Raw genomic sequence first — 21,114 nt, 5'->3', positions numbered from 1 at the left:
GAGAGAGAGAGATTGATTTGATTGATTGATTGATTGATTGATTGATTGATTGATTCTGTCTGATTTTCAGACAGACAGACAGACAGACAGACAGACAGACAGACAGACAGACAGACAGACAGACAGACAGACAGAGATCCATGTCTGTTTAATACTGCACAAAAACACACTAGCAAAGATTAGGCTATACTATCAGAGCTTTTCAACAATATCAACAACCCTTTTGTTTTAAGTTTAACCACAAACACACACTGATGACGGGCAGTGCTGGAAAGTAAGTACTGTACTTAAGTACACTTTTGAGGTATTTGTAGAGTAGACCTACTTTACTTTCTAGGTCTATACATATCGGATGCAAATATTGTACTTTTACTCCAGTGCATTTATTTGACAACTTTAGTTACTATAGTTAATTTGTAGATTTTGTTTATGAAACAATCAACAACATTAACCACTTGAGTATAAATTGTTAATTTATACATTTGAAAAATTGAAATGGAACATTGTGATTTTGGGTTTTTCTTTTAGTTTTACTTCAGACTTTGACACCATAGAGATTCATTGCATCATTGGAGATTCCCACACAGCACCACGTGACGCGGTGGTGGTGAGGTCGGTGACGTCACGGCTCCAGGCAGTGAATGTGTGCGTAGCCTGCTCGAGGAGCGTTCATTCCAGTTACAGTATAGTTACCGTTCACTGTATATTCCACACACTATTATTACATTTAACAGCCATAACTAGTACTGCTCCTGACCTAAAGGACGACACACCAGGTAAGAATACGAGTAGTTCTTAACGACAGACGACGCCATTGTGCTCTAATGTCGTCCGTTATTGTGTGGTATTTATTATTTATCGCCGAACCAACCGGCGGCTCCTACAACATGGTTGTTTTGTTGTTTTTCTTTTTTTTCCTTTTCGACGCCAGAGCGGATACACCGGCATCGGTGACCTGTCGAATTTGGAGGCGACCGTAACATCTCTTGATTAGAAATAAACAAAACATTTTTTTTTAAATTATTATTATTTCAGTTGTTTTTGCTGCCATCCATCCATCCTCTCGTCGATGTTTCTGTATGTGTGAATTCACCGCAAATTAAAAAGTTAAACCCCCTGGCGTCGCAGAGTTCTCCAGGTCACCGCTTTCGGTGTGATGATCTCGGTGTCGCTGTGCGTTGCACCATGCTGGGCTGTATGGATGGCTGGATGGATGGCGACCCAAATAATGTGTTTCAAGTTTGATTTAACAATGACACCCATTTATAAGTTTTTTTTATTGAACCGTTTCTAAAAAATAAAAAAGGGGCGTTTGAATATATGTGTTCGGTAATGTCACAATACTCAAATAATATTCAAAATGATGATGGCCGCAAAATATAAACGGTGATATATCAACAATATCTGCTTAATGTTACAGATTCTATGGGGAATGAGCTATGTATATCTATATAAAATAATGAATATGACCGAGGCCTCAAATGTATTTACAAAATGGTGTGTGTGTCTGTCTGTGTATAATATAATTACATAAAGGCTGCACCTGTCGTCCCGTTAACATGCTAGCCTAGCTGATAGCTGCTGCATCCCCCAGCCATTACACACACACACACACACACACACACACACACACACACACACACACACACACACACACACACACACACACACACACACACACACACACACACACACACACACACACACACACAAATTAATTCACATGGGTTGTTTATCTCCTATTTATTTCCTTTGATGACAACATCATATTCTGCTTTGGTCTTTATGCTATTTCTGACTGTCAGACATGTGTGTGTGTGTGTGTATGTATGTATGTATGTATGTATGTATGTGTGTATATATATATATATATATATATATATATTCTCTCGTGAACATTTTCCAACAGCATGTGATGGCTAGTTTTATGGACAGATTTAGTAGGAGGACCAGTGAGGCCTAGATCTGTTTGTTTTCAACCAGTGGTCCTCGAGAGGGTTCCAGGCAGGGGGTCCCCAGCTAAATGATGAAGAGTCAATGCTAACCAAATGGACCCTGATAGATCTTTAACTCTTGAGAGTGTAAAATGAAACCAAATGGACCTCTTAAGGGTCCTTTTTGGTTTCATTTTACTCTCTCAAGAGTTTCATTGCATCTCAAATGCCCAATAAATGGACACTTTCAAAGAAATTAGAGAAACGGCTGGATGGCACTTACACCCGCCTTCTAATGAGAGTGCAAAATCTCTCTTGGAAGAGCCACCCATCGACTAATCTTATATACGGCAACATTCCCCGTGTTTCTTCACTAGTCCGGAAAGTCTGGCGTGGCATTGTGAAATCCATGATCTCGGTCGAAAAATGATGATGAGATGGATGGATGCATGGATGGATGGATGCATGCAGGTGTTTCCAATGCAGACAGGCCCGCCTGTCCTGTGCTGTGTAGCTCATCATTTACCTGTGCATGCATTAGTGTGGTGGACCAGGGTTCAATGAATCCATACGGCAATATATCCAGACGATCTGTGAATCTGCGATGCAGTTTAATTGTCATATAAACACAATAAAGCCAAGAGGTGGCTTTTATTTTTATGTGGGCCTGGAAGTGTTTTATTGTATTTGTGCAATATACAGAATAATAAAGAAGAGCTCTTGTAGTAAATACATGGTAGTTATTTGGAATCAACGTATGATAATATCGATATCGCTTCGATATATATATCGTATTGTGGCCTCTGTATCGTGGTACGTCTCCATCCTGAGGTTGCAGGCAACGCCCACCAAGCATGCATGCTTATTGTGTCAGATATACCGATGTGTTTTGTTGTTGCTGCATGTGTATTGTGTCATTCTTTCTAATAAATAGTAATTGAGTTTGCAGGGGAAGTTTCAGTCCACTGCAGAATAGTCTGTGCCGTAATGCAGTTTGTATCGACACAATATTTGGCAAGTGGTCGTAGTAGCAGCAGCAGCTTTAGAGATTTGGCAATGCTTAGTATAGAGCTGCAAGCAACAACATTAAGATTCTATCTTCATTGCATCATGCATATACTGCTGAGTTTATTGTCGTTTTTAGCACACAATCATCGGATAATAAGACCTTTCTGTTTCATGAATGGAGGGTATTGCAGCTTAGATGCAGATACTGGCATCTATATGCTTGTTGGTAAAATTAATTACTATTAGTGCCGAGTCATCCAGATGTCCCCGTTTCTGTGGGACAGTCCCTGTCATTTCCAAGACTTTTCAGGCGTCCCACAAATTGAGACCCTGTCCCACATTGTGACTGGCAGGCATCAGTGTTCAAATTGAGACCCTGTCCCACATTGTGACTGGCAGGCATCAGTGTTCAAATTGAGACCCTGTCCCACATTGTGACTGGCAGGCATCTGTGTTCAAATTGAGACCCTGTCCCACATTGTGACTGGCAGGCATCAGTGTTCAAATTGAGACCCTGTCCCACATTGTGAGTCTGTGACTGGCAGGCATACATTAAAGGTGTGTTCAGACTTGGACGGTTAGAGCGGCACGATTACATACAAAGTCATTGCAAAGACGAGATTGCAAACGGGCGCGCCGCGACCTGGCGCAGCACAAACAGGACGAACCGAGGTGAATATTTAAATTCAAGTCTGAGCGCACCTTTAATTGTTCAAATGCCCCTAATAGTGAGTACCCTAATAGCTGGCTTTCTGTTGTAAAGCTCTCTCATTGTCTCTTTTCCTGCAAGAAGTGTTTTTATTTTAAGCCTGTTGAAATGCCTGGTGAAGGTCTGAACGACCGAAACGTTGCTCAATCAATCTAAGTGAAGACAGCTGTGTGGGATCCTTTTTTCCTCTACTTCCAGTTATCCGACGCACCTGTCCACTGTAGGTGTGCAGAAGGACTTTTTACCAGCTGCTTCGTAGAAGGTCAGTGTTTACCTGGGAAACGTGCGACCGGTAGACGGACACCGCTATGTGACCGGTAGACGGACACCGCTAGTCTTTCTGCTGAGTGTTGCCAAGTCTGCATATTTCCAGCCTAACGTGGAATCGTGGATTAATTCACAGTTGCTTGCCTGGTTTGGTTTTTGGAGGCTGCTTAGCTTATTTCTGTCACGACAGTTGCCACCACTGGCAACAACCCATAACATCCCATCGTCTGCACGGCATGGCTAGTCGAGCAGTTCTGATTGGCTGCCTCGTCTCCAGCCATGTTGCCTCAGAATTCTTTAGGGTCACTAATTTGAGCATAACAGCGGAGCGCAGCTAAAAAGTGGCACAACGTCAGCAGCAGACCCACAGATGATAATAATGCAGCTGGTAATTAATTGATTTAATCAATTTGGGCTTGTTTTCTTCTAAAAGCCTGTTGAAATAACATGAGAAATATCCCCTATAGGCTACAGTATACCAAGTCGGCCATACCACCCACCACCCATGACCAAAAAGTTTAATAACAAAATGATATATTATTAGGCCTCTGGTCGAATATGACATCAAGGCATTTAAATAGCAAGCAAAACTAATCCGTTGCTAACCCCGTCCCGTCCCGTCCCAGTTTGTCCCACACAAGCAGTGTTGTTTTTCGCAGCAATTTTAGTTTTAGTCCTAGTCCTTTGAATAGTTTTGCTTTAGTTTTAGTCACATTTTAGTCACCAGGAATGTCTTAGTGTTAGTCCAGTTTTAGTCGACTAAATATCATAAGATTTTAGTCCACTAAATCTACGGCTGATTTAGTCGACCAAAATGCATTTTGGCGGGCCTTGATGACTGATGACTAATGACTGATTTTAGACTTGCTGAAAATAGCCGATCTACAGGCTTGTAGATCGGTTATTTTCAGCATGTAAAATTACTTATACTGGATCTCTTGTCCACTATAGTCCCTTCCTAACATTTTAGTCTAGTTATTATTTGTTGACAAAATTGTCAATATATTTTGTCTTAGTCATCGTAACTCATGCAGTTTCCATTTAGTTTTCATCAGTGGAAAAAAGGTAGTCGACGGACATTTTTTGTCTTAGTTTTAGTCAACGTCGAAAACAACACTGCGCACAAGCGATACTTCTTTGCCTCAAATTGAATCGGATCTGATTAGCCTAGCACTGCAGTGCGGACACACTTCCTGTAGTTGTTGTCATGTCAGTCAGGTGGTCATATATATAGGGCTCGTATGAGTTGGTGTACAGTGAGTTGTCAAGTCAGTCCTGGTGGTCATCTATAGGGCTCGTACAGTATGAGTTGGTGTACAGCAAGTTGCCTATAGGTAGGGATGCACCGATCCGATACTTGTATCGGAGATCGGCGCCGATCCAGGCTAAAATTCTAGATCGCGTATCGGATCGGTGGCCGATCCATTATCCGATCCGATAATTATGTGTAATTACAGTATGAAAACAACTCTACCTCCTCTGTGACACAGCAGTGTAGTATTGACAGTATAACATGTGGAATGCAGCCAGGCTAGCCTGCGCACACATTAACCTGGTCTAATTGTTGCACAGTTATTTAATAAATAATTCAGTGCATTTATAGCTGTGTTTGTTACATTTTGTTTTACAAAGTTGGGAAAGTAATGTTTAAGTCAAGCCTTGATGTTGCCTTACACAAAATAATGATTCCAGACTCCACACAGTGAGGCATACAGCTTAATAGGTTATTACGTTTCTTTGTGGGGGGTATCGGATCGGTACTCTGTATCGGCAGATACTGGACCCCCATGTATCGAAATCGGTATCGAATGCCAAAAAGCCGGATCGGTGCATCCCTACCTATAGGGCTCGTACAGTATGAGTTGGTAGCTCGCTGAGTGTCTGATTGAGCATGACTGAGGCCAAATCAATGAGGAAAACCGCCAAACGCATTGCTCTTCATTAGCTCGCATAGATTGAACAAAATCCAGAAAACGGAGAGTGATGGGGAAAATAAAGTGTAGTGTTTGCTTGCTTCCACCGACTGATACCCAGTTGTATTTTCCCAGTAAAGTACCTTGCTTTTAACACACTACTACTACTGTACTCCATTGTGGTCCATTGTGTCTTTTTCATTCGTTTACAGGGAGTGTGACTAGTCGTAGTTGATCAGGGGTAGAAGTTCAGAGTATGGTGTGTGTGATGTAAACACGTCTAAAGTACAAACCGTTCCTCTGTTTCTGTCCTGTTAGCAGGACATGCATGATGCCTTGTGGAACTAAACACATTCACTGTGTTCAGCTGAAACTAACAGGCCCTGCTTGCTTCCTTCCTATCCTCTGTGTGTGTGCATGTGTAGATTTAATGTGTGTGTGAATGTTGTAACAAGAGGGATTGATTGTGTGCATTGTTCTCCATGGTTGATTGATTCAGTCAGATAGACTATCATCATTGCAGGCAGTAAAGGAGTGAGAGAGACGGACGGACGATAAGTCTGCTCCGAGATGAGAGAGTGTAGCAGCTTTAGTGAATCTTTATAGCAGCATGCCAGCAGCCATGGAAACTACTGCTTCATCCCTACAGGATTTTTATGAGGCTCATTCCATTTTACTATTAGTAGAGAGACAAGTCAATGGACGGATGGAAAGTTTAGTTGGACAGGAGAACGGTCTACCATCTTGCATCGATCTCTTTTTATATGAGAATCTACTAGTTCATCGTTAATCCGATCCAATTTGGGGTTTGTTTGAGAAGAGCAATTTTGTTTAAAGAAATAGTTCACATTTTTTAAACTTAAGCTGCATGAAATACTTGCCATTAATATAGTGGTTGCAACTGTATCTGATTGATTGCCCGAGTCCCGTGGTGGGAGTTCTGCTCTGGTTTTGGTGAAATATTAAGTAGTTCTGGTCATTTTGTGGGAGTCACTGGGGTCATGCAGTAAAAGTAAATTAATCCACAAATCTAACGTCATTTGTATTGTTGACCTATTTCTAAAATATTAGTGCAACTTTCGTTCATTTTTTACCCCTCTACCACACGGAACTATGTTTTTTGTGTCCATATCACTACGTCCAAAAAATAGCTCCATGTGATAGAGGGGTCAAAGCTGAACGAAAGTTGTGCTAATATTAAAAAAATAGGTCAACAATACAAATGACGTTAGTTTTGTGAATTAATTTACTTTTACTGCGTGGCCCCCTGTGCCCCCCACAAAATGTGGAACTACTTAATATTCCACCAAAACCAAAGCAGAACTCCTACCACAGGACTCGGGCAACCAATTAATACAGTTGCAACCACTATATTAATGGCAAGTATTTCATACAGCTTAAAAAACAAGCCCTCGCAGGCAGGTATGGTCCATATTGCACACTGATCGATTTGACATTTTACTAGGGGGCTGTGGGGCCTTGCAAGCGTACTGCCCTGCTCTGTCCGTCCGGGGATCCCGGACAATTAATTTGCATGTGCATATCCAAATTGACAAATTCGTTTACTTTGTTTGATTTGTTTTGTTATAGTTTCTTATGATTATTATTGTTTTTGTAAATCCAACTTCAATCGAGTTAATTGTATTTTGGTCCAAAAAAAAAAAAAAGTATTTGTTTATTTTATTGTTATGAGGTCTCCTTCCATTTGCTGTCAAAAGCCTACTCCTGTCTAGGAAGAAAATGATGCGCTGGATCCAAAAATCAAGTGCGGGACATTTAATTAATTATCAGGCTCCTATTGACTGTAGCCTACTACAATATGACTTGGAAACAAATGGCTTTGAACATGAACTTGGATTTTCCTCCCCACTTCCTCCTGTCGGCAGGAAGCGGCGGTCAACGCGGCAGTTAACGCTTCCTGTTACTCTCTTGCTCACACAGTTCAGTTGTGGTAGATCAGCTCAATTGATGTCCAGCACACATGAAACTCTGATCAGTTTGGTAGTGTCTCAAAGTGTGCACAACTCAAGTCTGGCAATGCTTGATTAAAAAGCTCCACTGACAAGTTGATCATCCCGTTGAAGAGCACAAATTATAGCCTACTGTATATGGCTGTGGAAATATATATAGGTGTGCGTGTGTTCGTGCATGTGTGCAGACTTGGAGTCTACTGAAAACCCTGATATGCAATCTGAAAACACTGATATTTATGCAATCTGAAAACACTGATATTTATTAGGGATGTTGAAAAAAGTTGAAAATCGACTCGATTTTCGACTAGTGCTCACGGCGACTCAAAATGGACGAGTCGAAAAATCTTTTTAATTTTTTTATTAATTATTATTATTATTATGGGTGTGTGTGTCTGAACATGTCTGTGCTGCGCGCGTCTGTGCTGCTCTAGTCCATGTCTTCTCAGAGTCCTCTCGTGTGCTCACTGCGCATCTGCGTTTACTTCCTGCTTGCCCACAGCAAAGTAAATAAATACAGCGCCGCGTGAAATATGGCAGCTGCAGGTAGGAGTGTTGTGTGGGACTTTTTTGTGAAGATTGATGACGACAAACGTGTACAATGAAAACTGTGCGGCAAAAAGTATGCATATCACTCATCTACATCGGTGATGTCAACTCACATGCTCAGCAAACATCCACAGCCAAAGAAAGCCCAAAGCCACATGGACAACTTTACAGTGCAGCCTCGCCACTGTGACCCTCAGCGGGCTGAAAGGCTCACACAGTTGACAGCAAAGATGATAGCTGAAGATACCTTGCCAGTTAGCTTTGTCGAGGGTAAAGGCTTCCGTGCCCTGATGGCATTCGCAGAACCAGAATATACCGTGCCCTGTCGCTCAACAATGACAACCCGATTGGAGGGATCCTATCATCAGGAGGCCGCCTCACTCCGTGAGATTTTGACCAAAGCCACGAACGTCTCTCTTACCACTGACGCATGGACAGGTTTGACTACAGAGTCCTATATGACAATTACCGCTCACTATTTTGAAGACTGGGAGTTGAAGAGTGCTATCCTACAGACAGTCTCTCCGCTCTCGCATGGATCTCGACAAGCCAGACAAGGTCCAGTCGGTGTCTAAGAAAGCGTCTATGATCGGTTCTTTTTTGGATCCACGTCACAAACATCTGAAGTTCACCACCGAGGAGATGAGAGCAGCTGTTCATGAAAATGTCACTGCTCTCTTGTCAAAGCTCCCGGACTTGGATGCTGCTGGGCCAGCTACTACTGTTGAGGGGGAGCCGGACGAAGATGTGGCGGAGTTGGTCGCTGCTGCACCCACCGAAAAAAGAGCTAAACATGTGGACGCAATGATTGACTTCTTCGGGGAAGATTATTTCGCCACGGATGCCGCTTTGTCTGTTCAGGTCGAAATGGAGCGTTACCTGGAGGAAGACGCCATCTCTCCCACCAGGGGGGCAGTCAGCCAGATATTTCGTGAAGCCTCATTTGAAATCGGTAGTTCATATAATGGCCTGTTGTGGCGCTGGACCGGACCCAAAAAGCCCCATAGCTCCATAGAGGCCCATGTATTTTGGCCCAACTTCACCTAGACTGTATTACCTTAATAAACATGGTCATGAATACTTTCTTCTTCCAGTCACTAGTTTAAAGTCTCATTTCTAATGTCATAATATTCTTTTTGGAAAATTATGGTCCCATTAATTAAAAAAATGACCATAAAGAAAAAAAAACATCGCGTATGTTCTGAGGGGCGTGGCTACCATTACAGTCTATGATCGGGATTCCCCTCCCACTCGAGTCAAAATAAAAACCAACGGAGAAGAAGGGGGGAAGTCCCGCCTCGTTGTCTGGGCAGCCAATGACCAGCTGGTATACAAAACGGAGCCAGCCAATGGCCAGCTGGTACCAAAGATGGCGACTTACATCAGGAATTAGCATATTATTACAGGCTTCATTTTACGTTCATGTTAGACCCGGGGAACGCTTTGTCCATATTTTTTACAGTCTATGTCTCCCACACAAGACCCAGGTCTGTGGTGGGAACTACACGAGAACAGGTATAAGAAACTGTCACGTTTAGCAAGAGGTTACCTGTGCGTTCCCGCAACATCTGTGCCAGCAGAGAGAGTTTTCTTTGTTTTATGTCCGGTATGTAGGGCTAATGATTTCCAATTGATTTGGTCTGCAATGTGGCGTGATGGAAAGTTGGAAATGATAATTGCACAGAGTTCGTGTTTAATTGCACAGCTTTTCACTGTTAGGGAATGTGTGCAATATCTCTGTTTTGTGTATGTGGGTGTTTTATGGTGTTTTTTCTTTTTCGTATGTGAACATGTCTGTTATTTGTATGCAGCTGTGACTCTGTCTCCAAGACAAATTTCTCCCAATAAGGGAGACAAATAAAGATAACTTTGAACCTTGTTAATTGTTACTTACTGTTGTTTAACTGTTAGGCCTAGAAGAATGTTTTGGATTTAAAATTGTAATGTTTTGCTGCTACGAAGTTCGTTGTGATTACAAATAGGCCTATAGTGCCACGCACATGCCTCTTATTTTATTTTAAGCCTATAATAGGCCTATTTTAGGGCGCTATGTGTCCATTTATTTTGGAACAGCTGCAAGTGTATTACTTTTCGTTTGTTTTGTAATAAATGTTCCAGGCCATATAGCTACATTATAATGTTTAATTTGCCATGTTTACTGACTGTTAATTGGCACCGGGAGTCTGACATTATTCTAATTTTGTCAAACGTCGGCTTTCTTATATAGGCTGATGTAGCCTACGGATTACTGTTCCGTGTTTAATAAACACATGTTTATTGGTTACAAAATGAAGTTTAATTTGTATTGATTGATTGATTTGATGCACATTCTAAATACTATGGGTACAGCTGAAGAAGTTGTGGCGCTTCAAAGGAATGCACCGTTAGTTGCGCTGTCCTCAACTGCTGCGCAGCAACAAACAAAAAAAAGAAGGAAAAAAGTCGTTCGACACGTCGATTTTAGGCCTCGATTCGTCGATTGGCCACATGAGTCGTTTGGCATCCCTAATATTTATGCAAACCTCTACCAGGGGTAGAGGTTTGATAAGCATTATGCTTCTTCCCTTTTCTCAGCATCCTGGACTGTGCATTATGTCAAATGGACCCAGACTACCATGCACTCCTGGACTTGTTTGAGTTTGTTGGGCCACCGTGGCACCAAATTGCAGTGTTCATTGTTCTGGAATCTGAATTGATTGCACCATTCTAGATGATAAGTTAATACAGATCATAGATATGTATTTTTTTGTCCTGAACTGAACTGAGTCTCTAGCTTAGTGCTTCTCAGACCTTCTCATGTCAAATATATAGTTGGCCACACCGGTCGGACTCTCATCTGAACCTTTTTTGGTGCCACAGAAGGGACTCCCCCACACACCATGTTTCTATAATGGGGACTCACATTCTTCCCCAAATGTTTTTAAAATAGTTGATCTACAAAACAAGCTCACAATGCGTTGCTAATGCTATGCCACGCCACACGTTGTTGTGAGCTTGTAACTCGTCTACTTTCAAATAGTCTGCTATATGTCACACGGCTACTCTGCCTCGGAGCCACTGGTGCCCAGCTTGGGATCCGTGAGGTTCCCAGTTCGATCCCTGAGGGGCAGGGCTCCCCCAGAGTTAGTGTAGAAGTGTCCTTGAGCAAGACTCTGAACCCCTAATTGCTCCCGATGAGCAGGTTGGTGCCTTGCATGGTCTCCTCCGGCATCGGTGTGTGAATGTGTGTGTGCAACTGTGCGTATGGGTGAACGTAATGCACAATCTATGTAAAGTGCCGTTGATTGAGGCACTATATAAAATTATAAATGCACCATTTACCATTATTTACCATATTTAAAGCAGGTAGGTGTCTGTGTAGGCCTCATGATAGGCCTATAGTTACATATTTAATGCTGGTAATCTTCCACATAGGCTGTATAGGCCTCCAATGCTGTAGGCCCCACAGGCTGCTTTGTGCAGCTGTTTCATTCATGCAGGCTACATGTCATATGGGGGAGGGGTGGGGGTTGTCTCTGGTCTGCCTATTGTCTTGTGCTGCTGCTGTTACGAGGCTTCCTGGCTAGCCCAGTTGAACCCCTGTCCTGGTCTGTTGAGTTTAAATTGTACAAGTGAAAGCCCTGGCCTAGGTCTGTTGAGTGGGCGACTGTGGCTCAGGAGGTAAAATCAGGTCGTCCAATGACCCGTGGGTCGGCGGTTCGAATCCCGGCTCCTCCTGTCTACGTGTCGAGGTGTGCTTGGGCAAGACACTGAACCCCAAATTGCTCCCGATGTGCTGGTTGGTACCTTGCATGGCTTCTGCCGCAATCGGTGTATGTATGTGTGTGTGAATGGGTGAATGTAATGTAAAGCGCCTTGGATAAAGGCGCTATATAAATGCACCATTTACCATTTAAACGGTACAAGTGAAAGCCTTGGCCTAGGTCTGTTGAGTTAAACAGTACAAGTGAAAGCCCTGGCCTACGTCTGTTGAGTTTAAACTGTACAAGTGCAAGCAAAAGAGTGGTCCTTTTGAACCTTTCCTTACTTTGAAGATGAACAGCTGGAAATTGTCATGTCATTGTCATTGTCGATGAATATGTTCCACTTCCACTTGCTAACGGGAACATGTGCACTGCGTAGGTGTTGCAAAAAACATTAGCTTCAGAATTGTTTCCATTCATTCATTAGGTAGACAGTTTCTGTTTGGATGGGTTTTTATCGGATTATACCAAGCAATTATTTTTGACCAGTTTATTGTTCTTTCTTTCTTTCTTTCTTTCTTTCTTTCTTTCTTTCTTTCTTTCTTTCTTTCTTTCTTTCTTTCTTTCTTTCTTTCTTTCTTTCTTTCTTTCTTTCTTTCTTTCTTGAATAAATTGTCATGATTTTGCAGTACATCGTTAGTGATGCAAGCTGTGTGACACACCGTGTGCAGCTAATCTGTTGCATACACAGAAGAAAATCTCGTCTTGTGTAAAAAGCTTTGGGGAAATACTTTCCATCACATGCGTAGACGATTGGACGTACTGTAGATAGAGCGCATATCACTGACGTCGGCCAGAAACCTCTTATCTCCATAGTTCAACTGTCCTTACTTTCTGTACATAATTTAACGCTCTTATTTTATCACGCAAGAGTTTAGCAGAAAAGTAGTGAGAATAGCAGATCTACAAGTCCACAACCGGTCTCATCGCGACCCGTTGTGAGCTTGTAGATCGGCTAGAAAAAATGAATGGTTCTGGACATACAAGTTTTCCATCCCGACGGCGACAGTATCAGATGATGGGACTATGTCACGTCTCGATTTGGTCACGGTTGCTTTAGTTACGCAGTCTATCAGTTGATCCCATTCCTGGGCTGACCACAGTACTCTATCAGTTGATCCCAAGGCTGGGCTGACCACCCACTGACTGGACATGACTGAAATAAGGCTCATCTTGTGTTACTTATGTGCCGTGGTTATGTACTCTTCAGGGAGGGGAGGGGAGGGGAGAGGAGAGGAGAGGAGAGGAGAGGAGAGGAGAGGCGAGGAGGGGAGGGGAGGGGAGAGGCGAGGAGAGGAGAGGAGAGGAGAGGAGAGGAGAGGAGAGGAGAGGAGAGGAGAGGAGAGGAGAGGAGGAATGCAATCGCATCAAATAGCATGGTTGGTGAGGAGAACGTGTACAGTGGTCATGTCCAGTCGCGAAGCGTGCCGTGGGCATGGCATATCTCTCTCCTGTTTAGGTAACTAGAATTTCGCGGCCTCCCATCCCAGAGTTACTTTGCCGCGCACTATGGGAAGAAGGAAATTGCGGGAGTTGACTCCACATGTAGTAACGGATGGGTTATTAGTTATTATTATGTGTCCTTATTAGTGTAGTGTAGTGTAGTCAACACGTTATGGCTCATACACACTGCCCGGTATTTGCTCCGATTATGCTGTCGGGGAGCATTTTTGGCGCTGGCCGAGATCGTGATCTACCTTTTGGGCACCGCTTAACTCAACATTTTTTTAGAGAGGGTGTGCAAGTCAGTACAGAGCTATCACACATGTATCTTGGCATATAGGCAGGTGGTGGAGTGTGGCATGGATAGGGTTCAGTTATGCTTGTCACAGACATCTTCTTATTCCCGAGACTGTAGTAGTTGTGTGTGTAAAATTAATTTCACATTTACTTTGTGTTTGGTACTGCTGGCAATAACCTTGAGCCCTGTGCCACCCACCCCCAAAATCACAGCAGGTGAGCCTCGTCAGCCTTTTGAGTTTTCACATGTCACATGCCTGCAGGCAGCATTCCCTTCAACTCTAAACCATTTCCATTGTACCATGATGACAAGAAGCCATGTACAGTCAGTAGCTAGTAATAGTAAACTTAATACTCACTGTGTGTGTGTGTGTGTTAGGGATGGCCAAATGGAAAGATTGTCTTAACCGGTTACCGCCAGGACTTGCCGGCTAATTAACCGTTATCCGTTAAGAAAAGAAAAGCGCTATTTTGCGCATATAAAATAGACAAATACACCGTTTACACGTGGCCTGCTGTCAATCAGTGCACTAGTGCGCACTGCGTAGGCTACAGTCTTCTATACGCACACATGTATCGCGGACCGGTCGGGAAGGATTAGGAAGAGAGAGAGAGAAAGAAAGACGTGTTAGAGAGCGTCTCTCTAACACGCACGCGCGCGCGAGAGAGAGAGAGAGAGAGAGAACGTCTGAGAGAGAGAGGGAGGGAGAGAGGGGGGGGGGGGGTCCCGTCCGTCCGTCCCGTTAGCAACAAGCTAACAGCATACGTTCGTTCGTTCTATGATCCATAAAACGACAGATCCACAACGCAGATCGGAACCAACGTTCGTTGCATGAAGGGCAGATCTGCGGGCGCGCAGCGGCGCAATGCTGTGTGTGTGTTCGTCTTTTTTTCTTTTTCCCTCCTGCTTCCACAGTCCACTACATGCAGTTGTTTTTGTGTTTTTGTTTTGGGGGAAGTAAGTCACAGCACATGCGTGGTCACTGGTTGCACTGACAGTAAAGGTGGAAAGAGGGGCTTGGTGCTTTGGCCGCGGTGCCTGCTCTCGGCGCTTCAAAATAAAATATATTTTTTTTTATCGGTAAACCATTAGCCGTTAGTGTTGTCGGTAACCAATTAATTAACGGCTAACGGCTAACGGTTATCGGTTGGCCATCCCTAGTGTGTGTGTGTGTGTGTGTGTGTGTGTGTGTGTGTGTGTTTATAATGTCTATCCCTGCCAGTGTGTGTAATGTCTATCGCTGCCTGTGTGTGTGTGTGTGTGTGTAATGTGTATCCCTGCCAGTGTGTTGCTTTTTTAAATATTTTTTGTGGCCTTTATTTTATTATTTTTATAGAAAGATAGACAGTAGGCTGACAGGAAATGGGGAGAGAGATGCGGGGTGGGTCGGGATCGGGAGTCAAACCCGCGGCACACGCACACTGCCATATTGGATTTACCAGCCAAGGTGCCTGGACCGCTGAGCCACGGCCCAGGCCGTGTGTGTTGCTTTGTGAGCGCGTCAGCAGCCGTGTCTCACCGCTGTCGCGATGGACGGACGGACGGATTTTTCAATAGCTAAAGTGTAACATAATGCTTAGTTAAAACACCAAAAGGGGTTCCCGTCCACTCTTGTCTTAAAGGTTGCTATTTCCAGCCTGTTGTATTGCATCTGACAGACTGCTAACTGTACTCGTCACGGGAGTACAATGATTTCTTAGTGTTTTGATTAGGCTCACTGGGCGGAGTGGAGTTTTTGTTGTTGATATTGTAATGATAATATCACTGTGTGATGATAATATCAATCAGATTTATGTTTAATTTGTAAAAAAAAAAAATGTAATGTAATGTAATGATAATGTCATAATCACAATATCCACAGACCTCTCTTGTGTGATGAAGTAGTAGGGCATTAATGGTCCGGGCATCTAGGCTGCTAATCCAGCCTATAGCCTTGCTTAGCCAGCCTTCAAACGGCCTTTGCAATGCATATGGAGGGTATGCGCATGCATAAAGTCAATGGCAGATCGAGTGGCAAAGTGAATTTAATGTTGTTTAAAGTAATTTAATGAAATCGGATAGGACTTTTCTGTTTGGATGTATTGGCTGTCTGTCAATCAGATATAGGACTTTTCTGTTTGGATGTCAAGGCCAGAAAGTAGTTTTGTGCCACTCAGTAGGCGTTCCCGCATAACTTCCGGGTATGATGATGATGTCACGCGCATACCCTCTATTGCCCCAGGTGGATTGAGTCTGTCGCTCAAGTGTCTGTGGGCGTATGTCGCGGACCAGCAGTAGTGTAGGACCAACCAGGGCCCAGTATGTGTGTGACGTAGCGGGTTGCGCTGCTCTGATTGGCTGTAGTATGTCAGTATGAATCTTTTTGTAACCGCCCATTGGACAAATCCAAACCCAGATGCGTTGGCTAGGCGGGGCTACATCCAGCCAGGCAGTGGGCGACGGGTTTGAGTCACGAGTTTGGACCGACGGACGGTGTTTGGACGTACTGTATACAGCATGTTGATTATCTGTGTGTGACTGCTCTAGTTCAGCGGTTCCCAGGGTCGGTCCGTTAGGGGGAGCTGGGGGTACGGCCGTTCCCCGGCCCTGGACTCCAGGGCTGGGGGGTATGGCCGTTCCCCGGCCCGGAACTCCAGGCCTTCCAGCTGTCAGTCAGATGATCACCATCGCACAGTCACAGAGCTTTACTTGGTCGACCAAATAAAGGTCCAAAGCATTATCTCAGGGTGCTACAAATGTCTATCTACGTCCTGTATGAGTAGACTTAGAAATATAACTAGTCTTGTAGCCGAGCTTCCATGACAGTTGTTGTTGATGCCGGCCAGCGCTCTGTAGACTAACCGAGTAGTAAACAAGAACCTGCGTGGTTTAAACGCAAGCTTTTAGCCAAAGTTCATGTATTTACAAATTATGAAAACCATGCACCTGTGACTTAAACAATGAACACACTTTGGAAGTACGTTAAACATTGAACCTCTGGTTCAACATTGAACCTCTGCGCCTGATGGAGGGGAAAGGAACTGGTTGGAATAACGTGTTCCTTCCACGCGCTACGTCCAACCAGGGAAACTCCCCCCTGTCAGGTGTAAAGGAGCTAGCCTGGTTAATAAACCAGACCGAATCAGCCGGCGGATTTCGGTCTGGAGAGGCTCAATTTTACGCCCATTTCCTACACACGAGAATGTGTGCGCCCAATAGGGACACGGTATGCAATATGGGCGGGCTTTGGTACAGTGACGTTCAATGCTTGAGACCTTTGACTGACAGTAGCTCTGACCAATTGCGTCAAAGAGAAAATGTTTCCCTGGAAATGAAATCCAAGCTGAGCCTCCCCAGACTAATATCCCGCGGATCCGTGCGATATTAGTCTGGTTTATTAACCAGGCTATAAAGGAGCAACTTGGACACTCAAGCATGAAGGAAGCATGAGTTAAGTCCGTTGCTCTCCCCAGGTTGGCGGAGGGTGTGTAGAGCCCAGGATCACATTAGATGATTGACACAGGGGTGAAAAATGGGTTACAAAATCGTGGGATAAAAAATATATAAAAAGAAAAAATAAACATTGAACCTCTGTGGCATTCGGTAATCGGTATCGGAGTATAGTTTATTGTATTTGTCATACTGGCTCACATCATCATCATCAACAACAGCTGGCGAAAAAACACATGAACAGGTAGCGCTACAGACAGTACAGTACTGTTACTGTCACTGCCTGCAAGAATGTGATGTAATTAATTCATTAGTTAATTAATTAGTTCTCTTAGCCTGCTTATATCATGCCCTTAAAGGCCGCCGTGCCGACTCTTATAAACATTTTAGTTCATTAGTCGTAACTTAAGTGGGTCCGCCGCAGTGTTGTTTTTGGCAGCAAATTTCTATTTTGGGCTAAGCCTTTGTCTTTGGAATGAACTTAATTTAGTTTTAGTCACATTTTACTAGTCACCTGGGATGTTTTAGTGTTAGTCTAGTTTTAGTCAACTAAATTTCATAAGATTTTAGTCGACTAAATCTACAGTTTATTTAGTCGACTAAAATTGTCAATATATTTACTATTTAGTCTTAGTTTTAGTCATCATAGCTTAGTTTTCATGTGGTTTCCATTTAGTTTGTCAGTGAAAAAATGTAGTCGACGGACATTTTTCGTCTTAGTTTTTTAGTCGACTAAATCAACACTGGTCCGTTGTGCACTGTGCTGCTGAACTCTGTTTGCATTCGTGTGAGAGAAGCCTGCAGTAGCCGAGGCCTGTAAGACCACCGGTGTTCAGGTGCGGGATGTGTTTGTTTTAAAGCGACATAACGACAAGCTTTGATGGGTTTATTATCTCGCACCATAATGCAGCGTGTCATGATACAGGGTGAGGGGGGTCTGTTCGGGGTGCCCCCCACCGGCCCCGTGTTGACTTGTAAGAGCTTGTAGAACTGTGGTTTTCACTCGTGTCTACTAGTGAGTCTGTGACCTCCCCAGATCACGGAGAGACAATCAAATGTCTCGTTTCGGTCTTGAGTGAAAATCTATCTTCTTCACCACACACACACACACACACACACATACACACGCTCACGTGCGCACACAGCAGTGTACCGACCACAAGTCTGCTGTTCTGCTTCCTAACAGTACTGCTGCTGCACACTCGTTTTAAGTCAGCAGTTTGTGGAAATGGCTTTGGCTTCACCCCCTCCTCCTCCTCCCTGCCAAAGCTCTGTTCTAAGGACTTGTGGGCCTTGGCTTTAAAGGGGAATGTATTTTTTTTAGGGTTCGGGACAGGTTTGGTAATGGGGTGAGTCAGAATGGCCATGGGTCGGAATAGCGAATAGTGAAGTTTCTCGGAAAGACCTCAGGTTTAAAGGTGTCTAAAAATGCACCCTCTTTGTGTGTGTGTGTGTGCGCGTGCGTGCGCGTGTCTGTGACGACACTGCAGTTACGTCTCCCGGGCTAGTCCGATTAATAATGCATTCTATTTCCAAGATGTCACCACATGCGTCCATGGCAACGCTGTTAGCACTGGAGCAAGAAAAGGAGAGCTCAGTTTAAGTAGACACGTACGTGTGTGTGTGCGTGTGCACCTGCATGACGTGCGTGTGTGCGTACAGTTCCATCGTTTACCCTTCAACCAAACCGTTTTCATCTCTCTTTGCTCCGCCGTTTTCAGATCTACAAGCAGATCTACAGATCTACAAGCTCATAGCGCGCCACCGGGTGGCGCGCTACGAGCTTGTAGGTCTGCTATTTTTGAAAAATCGTGAAAACGTGGCACAAATCTTTGTATATTTTATTTATTTCGACGTCGGGCCTAAATGGGTTAATCCTGTCAAATCCATGGATTCCTTACTGCCCTACTGCGTAGCCAAAGTGCAAATACTTCATCATCATCATCATAACCTTTTATTTAACCCATTTACTGTAGACCTGAGGACGATTCTACAGATGCCTTCTAAATCCCAACAGTTTTCTTAAAAACCTATGTTTCTATGTCAGTCGTTCTCCAACTATTTACTGTACGGCAAGGACCCCCAGAATTATATGTAATTGGCCGCCGACGCCCATCTCAAAATATGTTGTTCCAGGAACCCCCCCCCCCACCCGCCAGAAGCAAAGATTTGAGTTAAAAACGCTCTGAAAGAATATATATTCAAAGATTTGCGCTACATGTAAACGATTTTTCAAAAATAGCAGATCTACAAGCTCATAGCGAGGCACCGAGTGCCGCGCTATGAGCTTGTAGATCTTCTATTTTTCAATAGCTAAGGTATAACCAGGGCTTAAAGTAAAACACCAAAAGGGGTTATACCGCCCAGAATGGGTTAAACTCGTGAAGTACAGTTGAGGGGCAGGCCCTCGTTGTCAATGTAGCCGAGATGCGCAACAACAAATCAACGATATACATTTAAACACGTACAGCAATGTCAAATAGATGAATTTGAAGACCGAAAACAAAAGAAAATAACTATAACAGATGGGCCGAGAACGAATTAAAGCAGTTACATTGTTGAAAGAAATCACACCTGTGTGAACTGAGTGGTGCAACTCCGTGTGGGGGTCCCCGGTGGGTCCCCGGAACTTCCAGACCCACAGGAACGCGCCCAGGTTGCCAGCCCGGTTTCCGGCGAGCCGCCCCACGTCCAAAACGGTCGAGAAATGACAGAGTTACTGTGTGGGGGAATTAGCATTCTCTCTCTCTCTCTGTGTAATTAGCAGGCAACAGTGCAACACTATCTCTCTCTCTAGGTGCTGCCACACTTACTAAAGAGCCGCGGACGTTCTCGGCTGTCCGCAGCTTCTTTTCCGGGTTTTTAGACAGCTGGTGGATGGAAATTGAGCGTTTCCGGGAATCTGTCCGTCGCGGCAGTCAGCCGCGGAGGTGGAGCTTCTTTTCCATCCACCAGCCGTCTTAAAAACTCGGAAATTACGTAAAACACAGATTCTTCTGTCCGCGGCTGTCGGCCGTTTTCCGCTCAGGTGTGGAAACACTGTCTCTGTTTCTAGCACAACAGCGCCCCTTTTGCCCCTACTGGTACTCTAAACATTGTGACATAGGGACATAGGTTAGGACATAGGGACATAAGGACATTGCTGTTCCTTGGAGTGGTTGCACCACTCAAAAAGTGCTAGAATTCATTTCCCTGAATTGACCCAAGGAAGGCCATCTGATTTCTTTTTAAGGACTTGTGGAGCTCATTCGAATCAAATGGAACACAGATAGAGAATGCGGCTGCTTGGAATTAATGGTTAAATTGTGGTGGATAGGCACGCACAGAACAGTTGTTAATAATATAATTCACTACGTTCTTGCCCATGTTTAATGGTTGTTCCTCTCACCATAATGCAATGCATAGTGTGTTACCTTTAAGACTGAATAAACACACCTCCGAGGTGTTGACGTATTCACCAGGTTGACGTATTTACCTCTGCAACAAGTTTGTTGTTCTCTCTCTTTTCTGATTAAACGGAGTGCCACCATCGTTGGCTTTTCCAATGTGAGAATAAATCTCCTTCTCTTCTCTGCCTACACCGGCACTCCTACAAAATAATATTAATAACAACATGTCTGTCTCTCTCTGTTCCATTGCTGTGTGCTAGGGGGGCGGCAGTGGCTCAGGGGGTAGAGTGGCCGCATGGGACCCGGTTCGATCCCTGTGGTCAACCCCAGAGTTAGTGTCCTTGAGCAAGACTCTGAACCCCTAATGTGTGCAGGTTGGTGCCTTGCATGGTTTCCTCCGCCATCGGTGTATGAATGAGTGTGTGAATAGGTGAATGTAATGCACAATCTATGTAAAGCGTC

At 44.0% G+C, this 21,114-nt stretch overlaps 1 protein-coding gene across 1 annotated transcript in view; it reads left to right on the top strand.

Moving 5' to 3' along the window:
• The first annotated feature begins 637 nt into the window (after positions 1–637).
• The window catches only part of grinaa (glutamate receptor, ionotropic, N-methyl D-aspartate-associated protein 1a (glutamate binding)), a 43,587-nt gene continuing 23,110 nt past the window's right edge, over positions 638–21,114 (top strand). The window contains exon 1 of the mRNA XM_083778661.1: positions 638–776. The gene's annotated coding sequence lies outside the window, so the exon portion shown is untranslated. The remainder of the gene's footprint in view (positions 777–21,114) is intronic.

The sequence above is a fragment of the Protomyctophum parallelum genome (genome assembly GCF_964188405.1).
Source record: "Protomyctophum parallelum genome assembly, chromosome: 1".
Lineage (NCBI taxonomy): Eukaryota > Metazoa > Chordata > Actinopteri > Myctophiformes > Myctophidae > Protomyctophum > Protomyctophum parallelum.
Note: the sequence above shows the minus strand (reverse complement) of the source record. Positions and strands in the feature narration are given on the sequence as shown.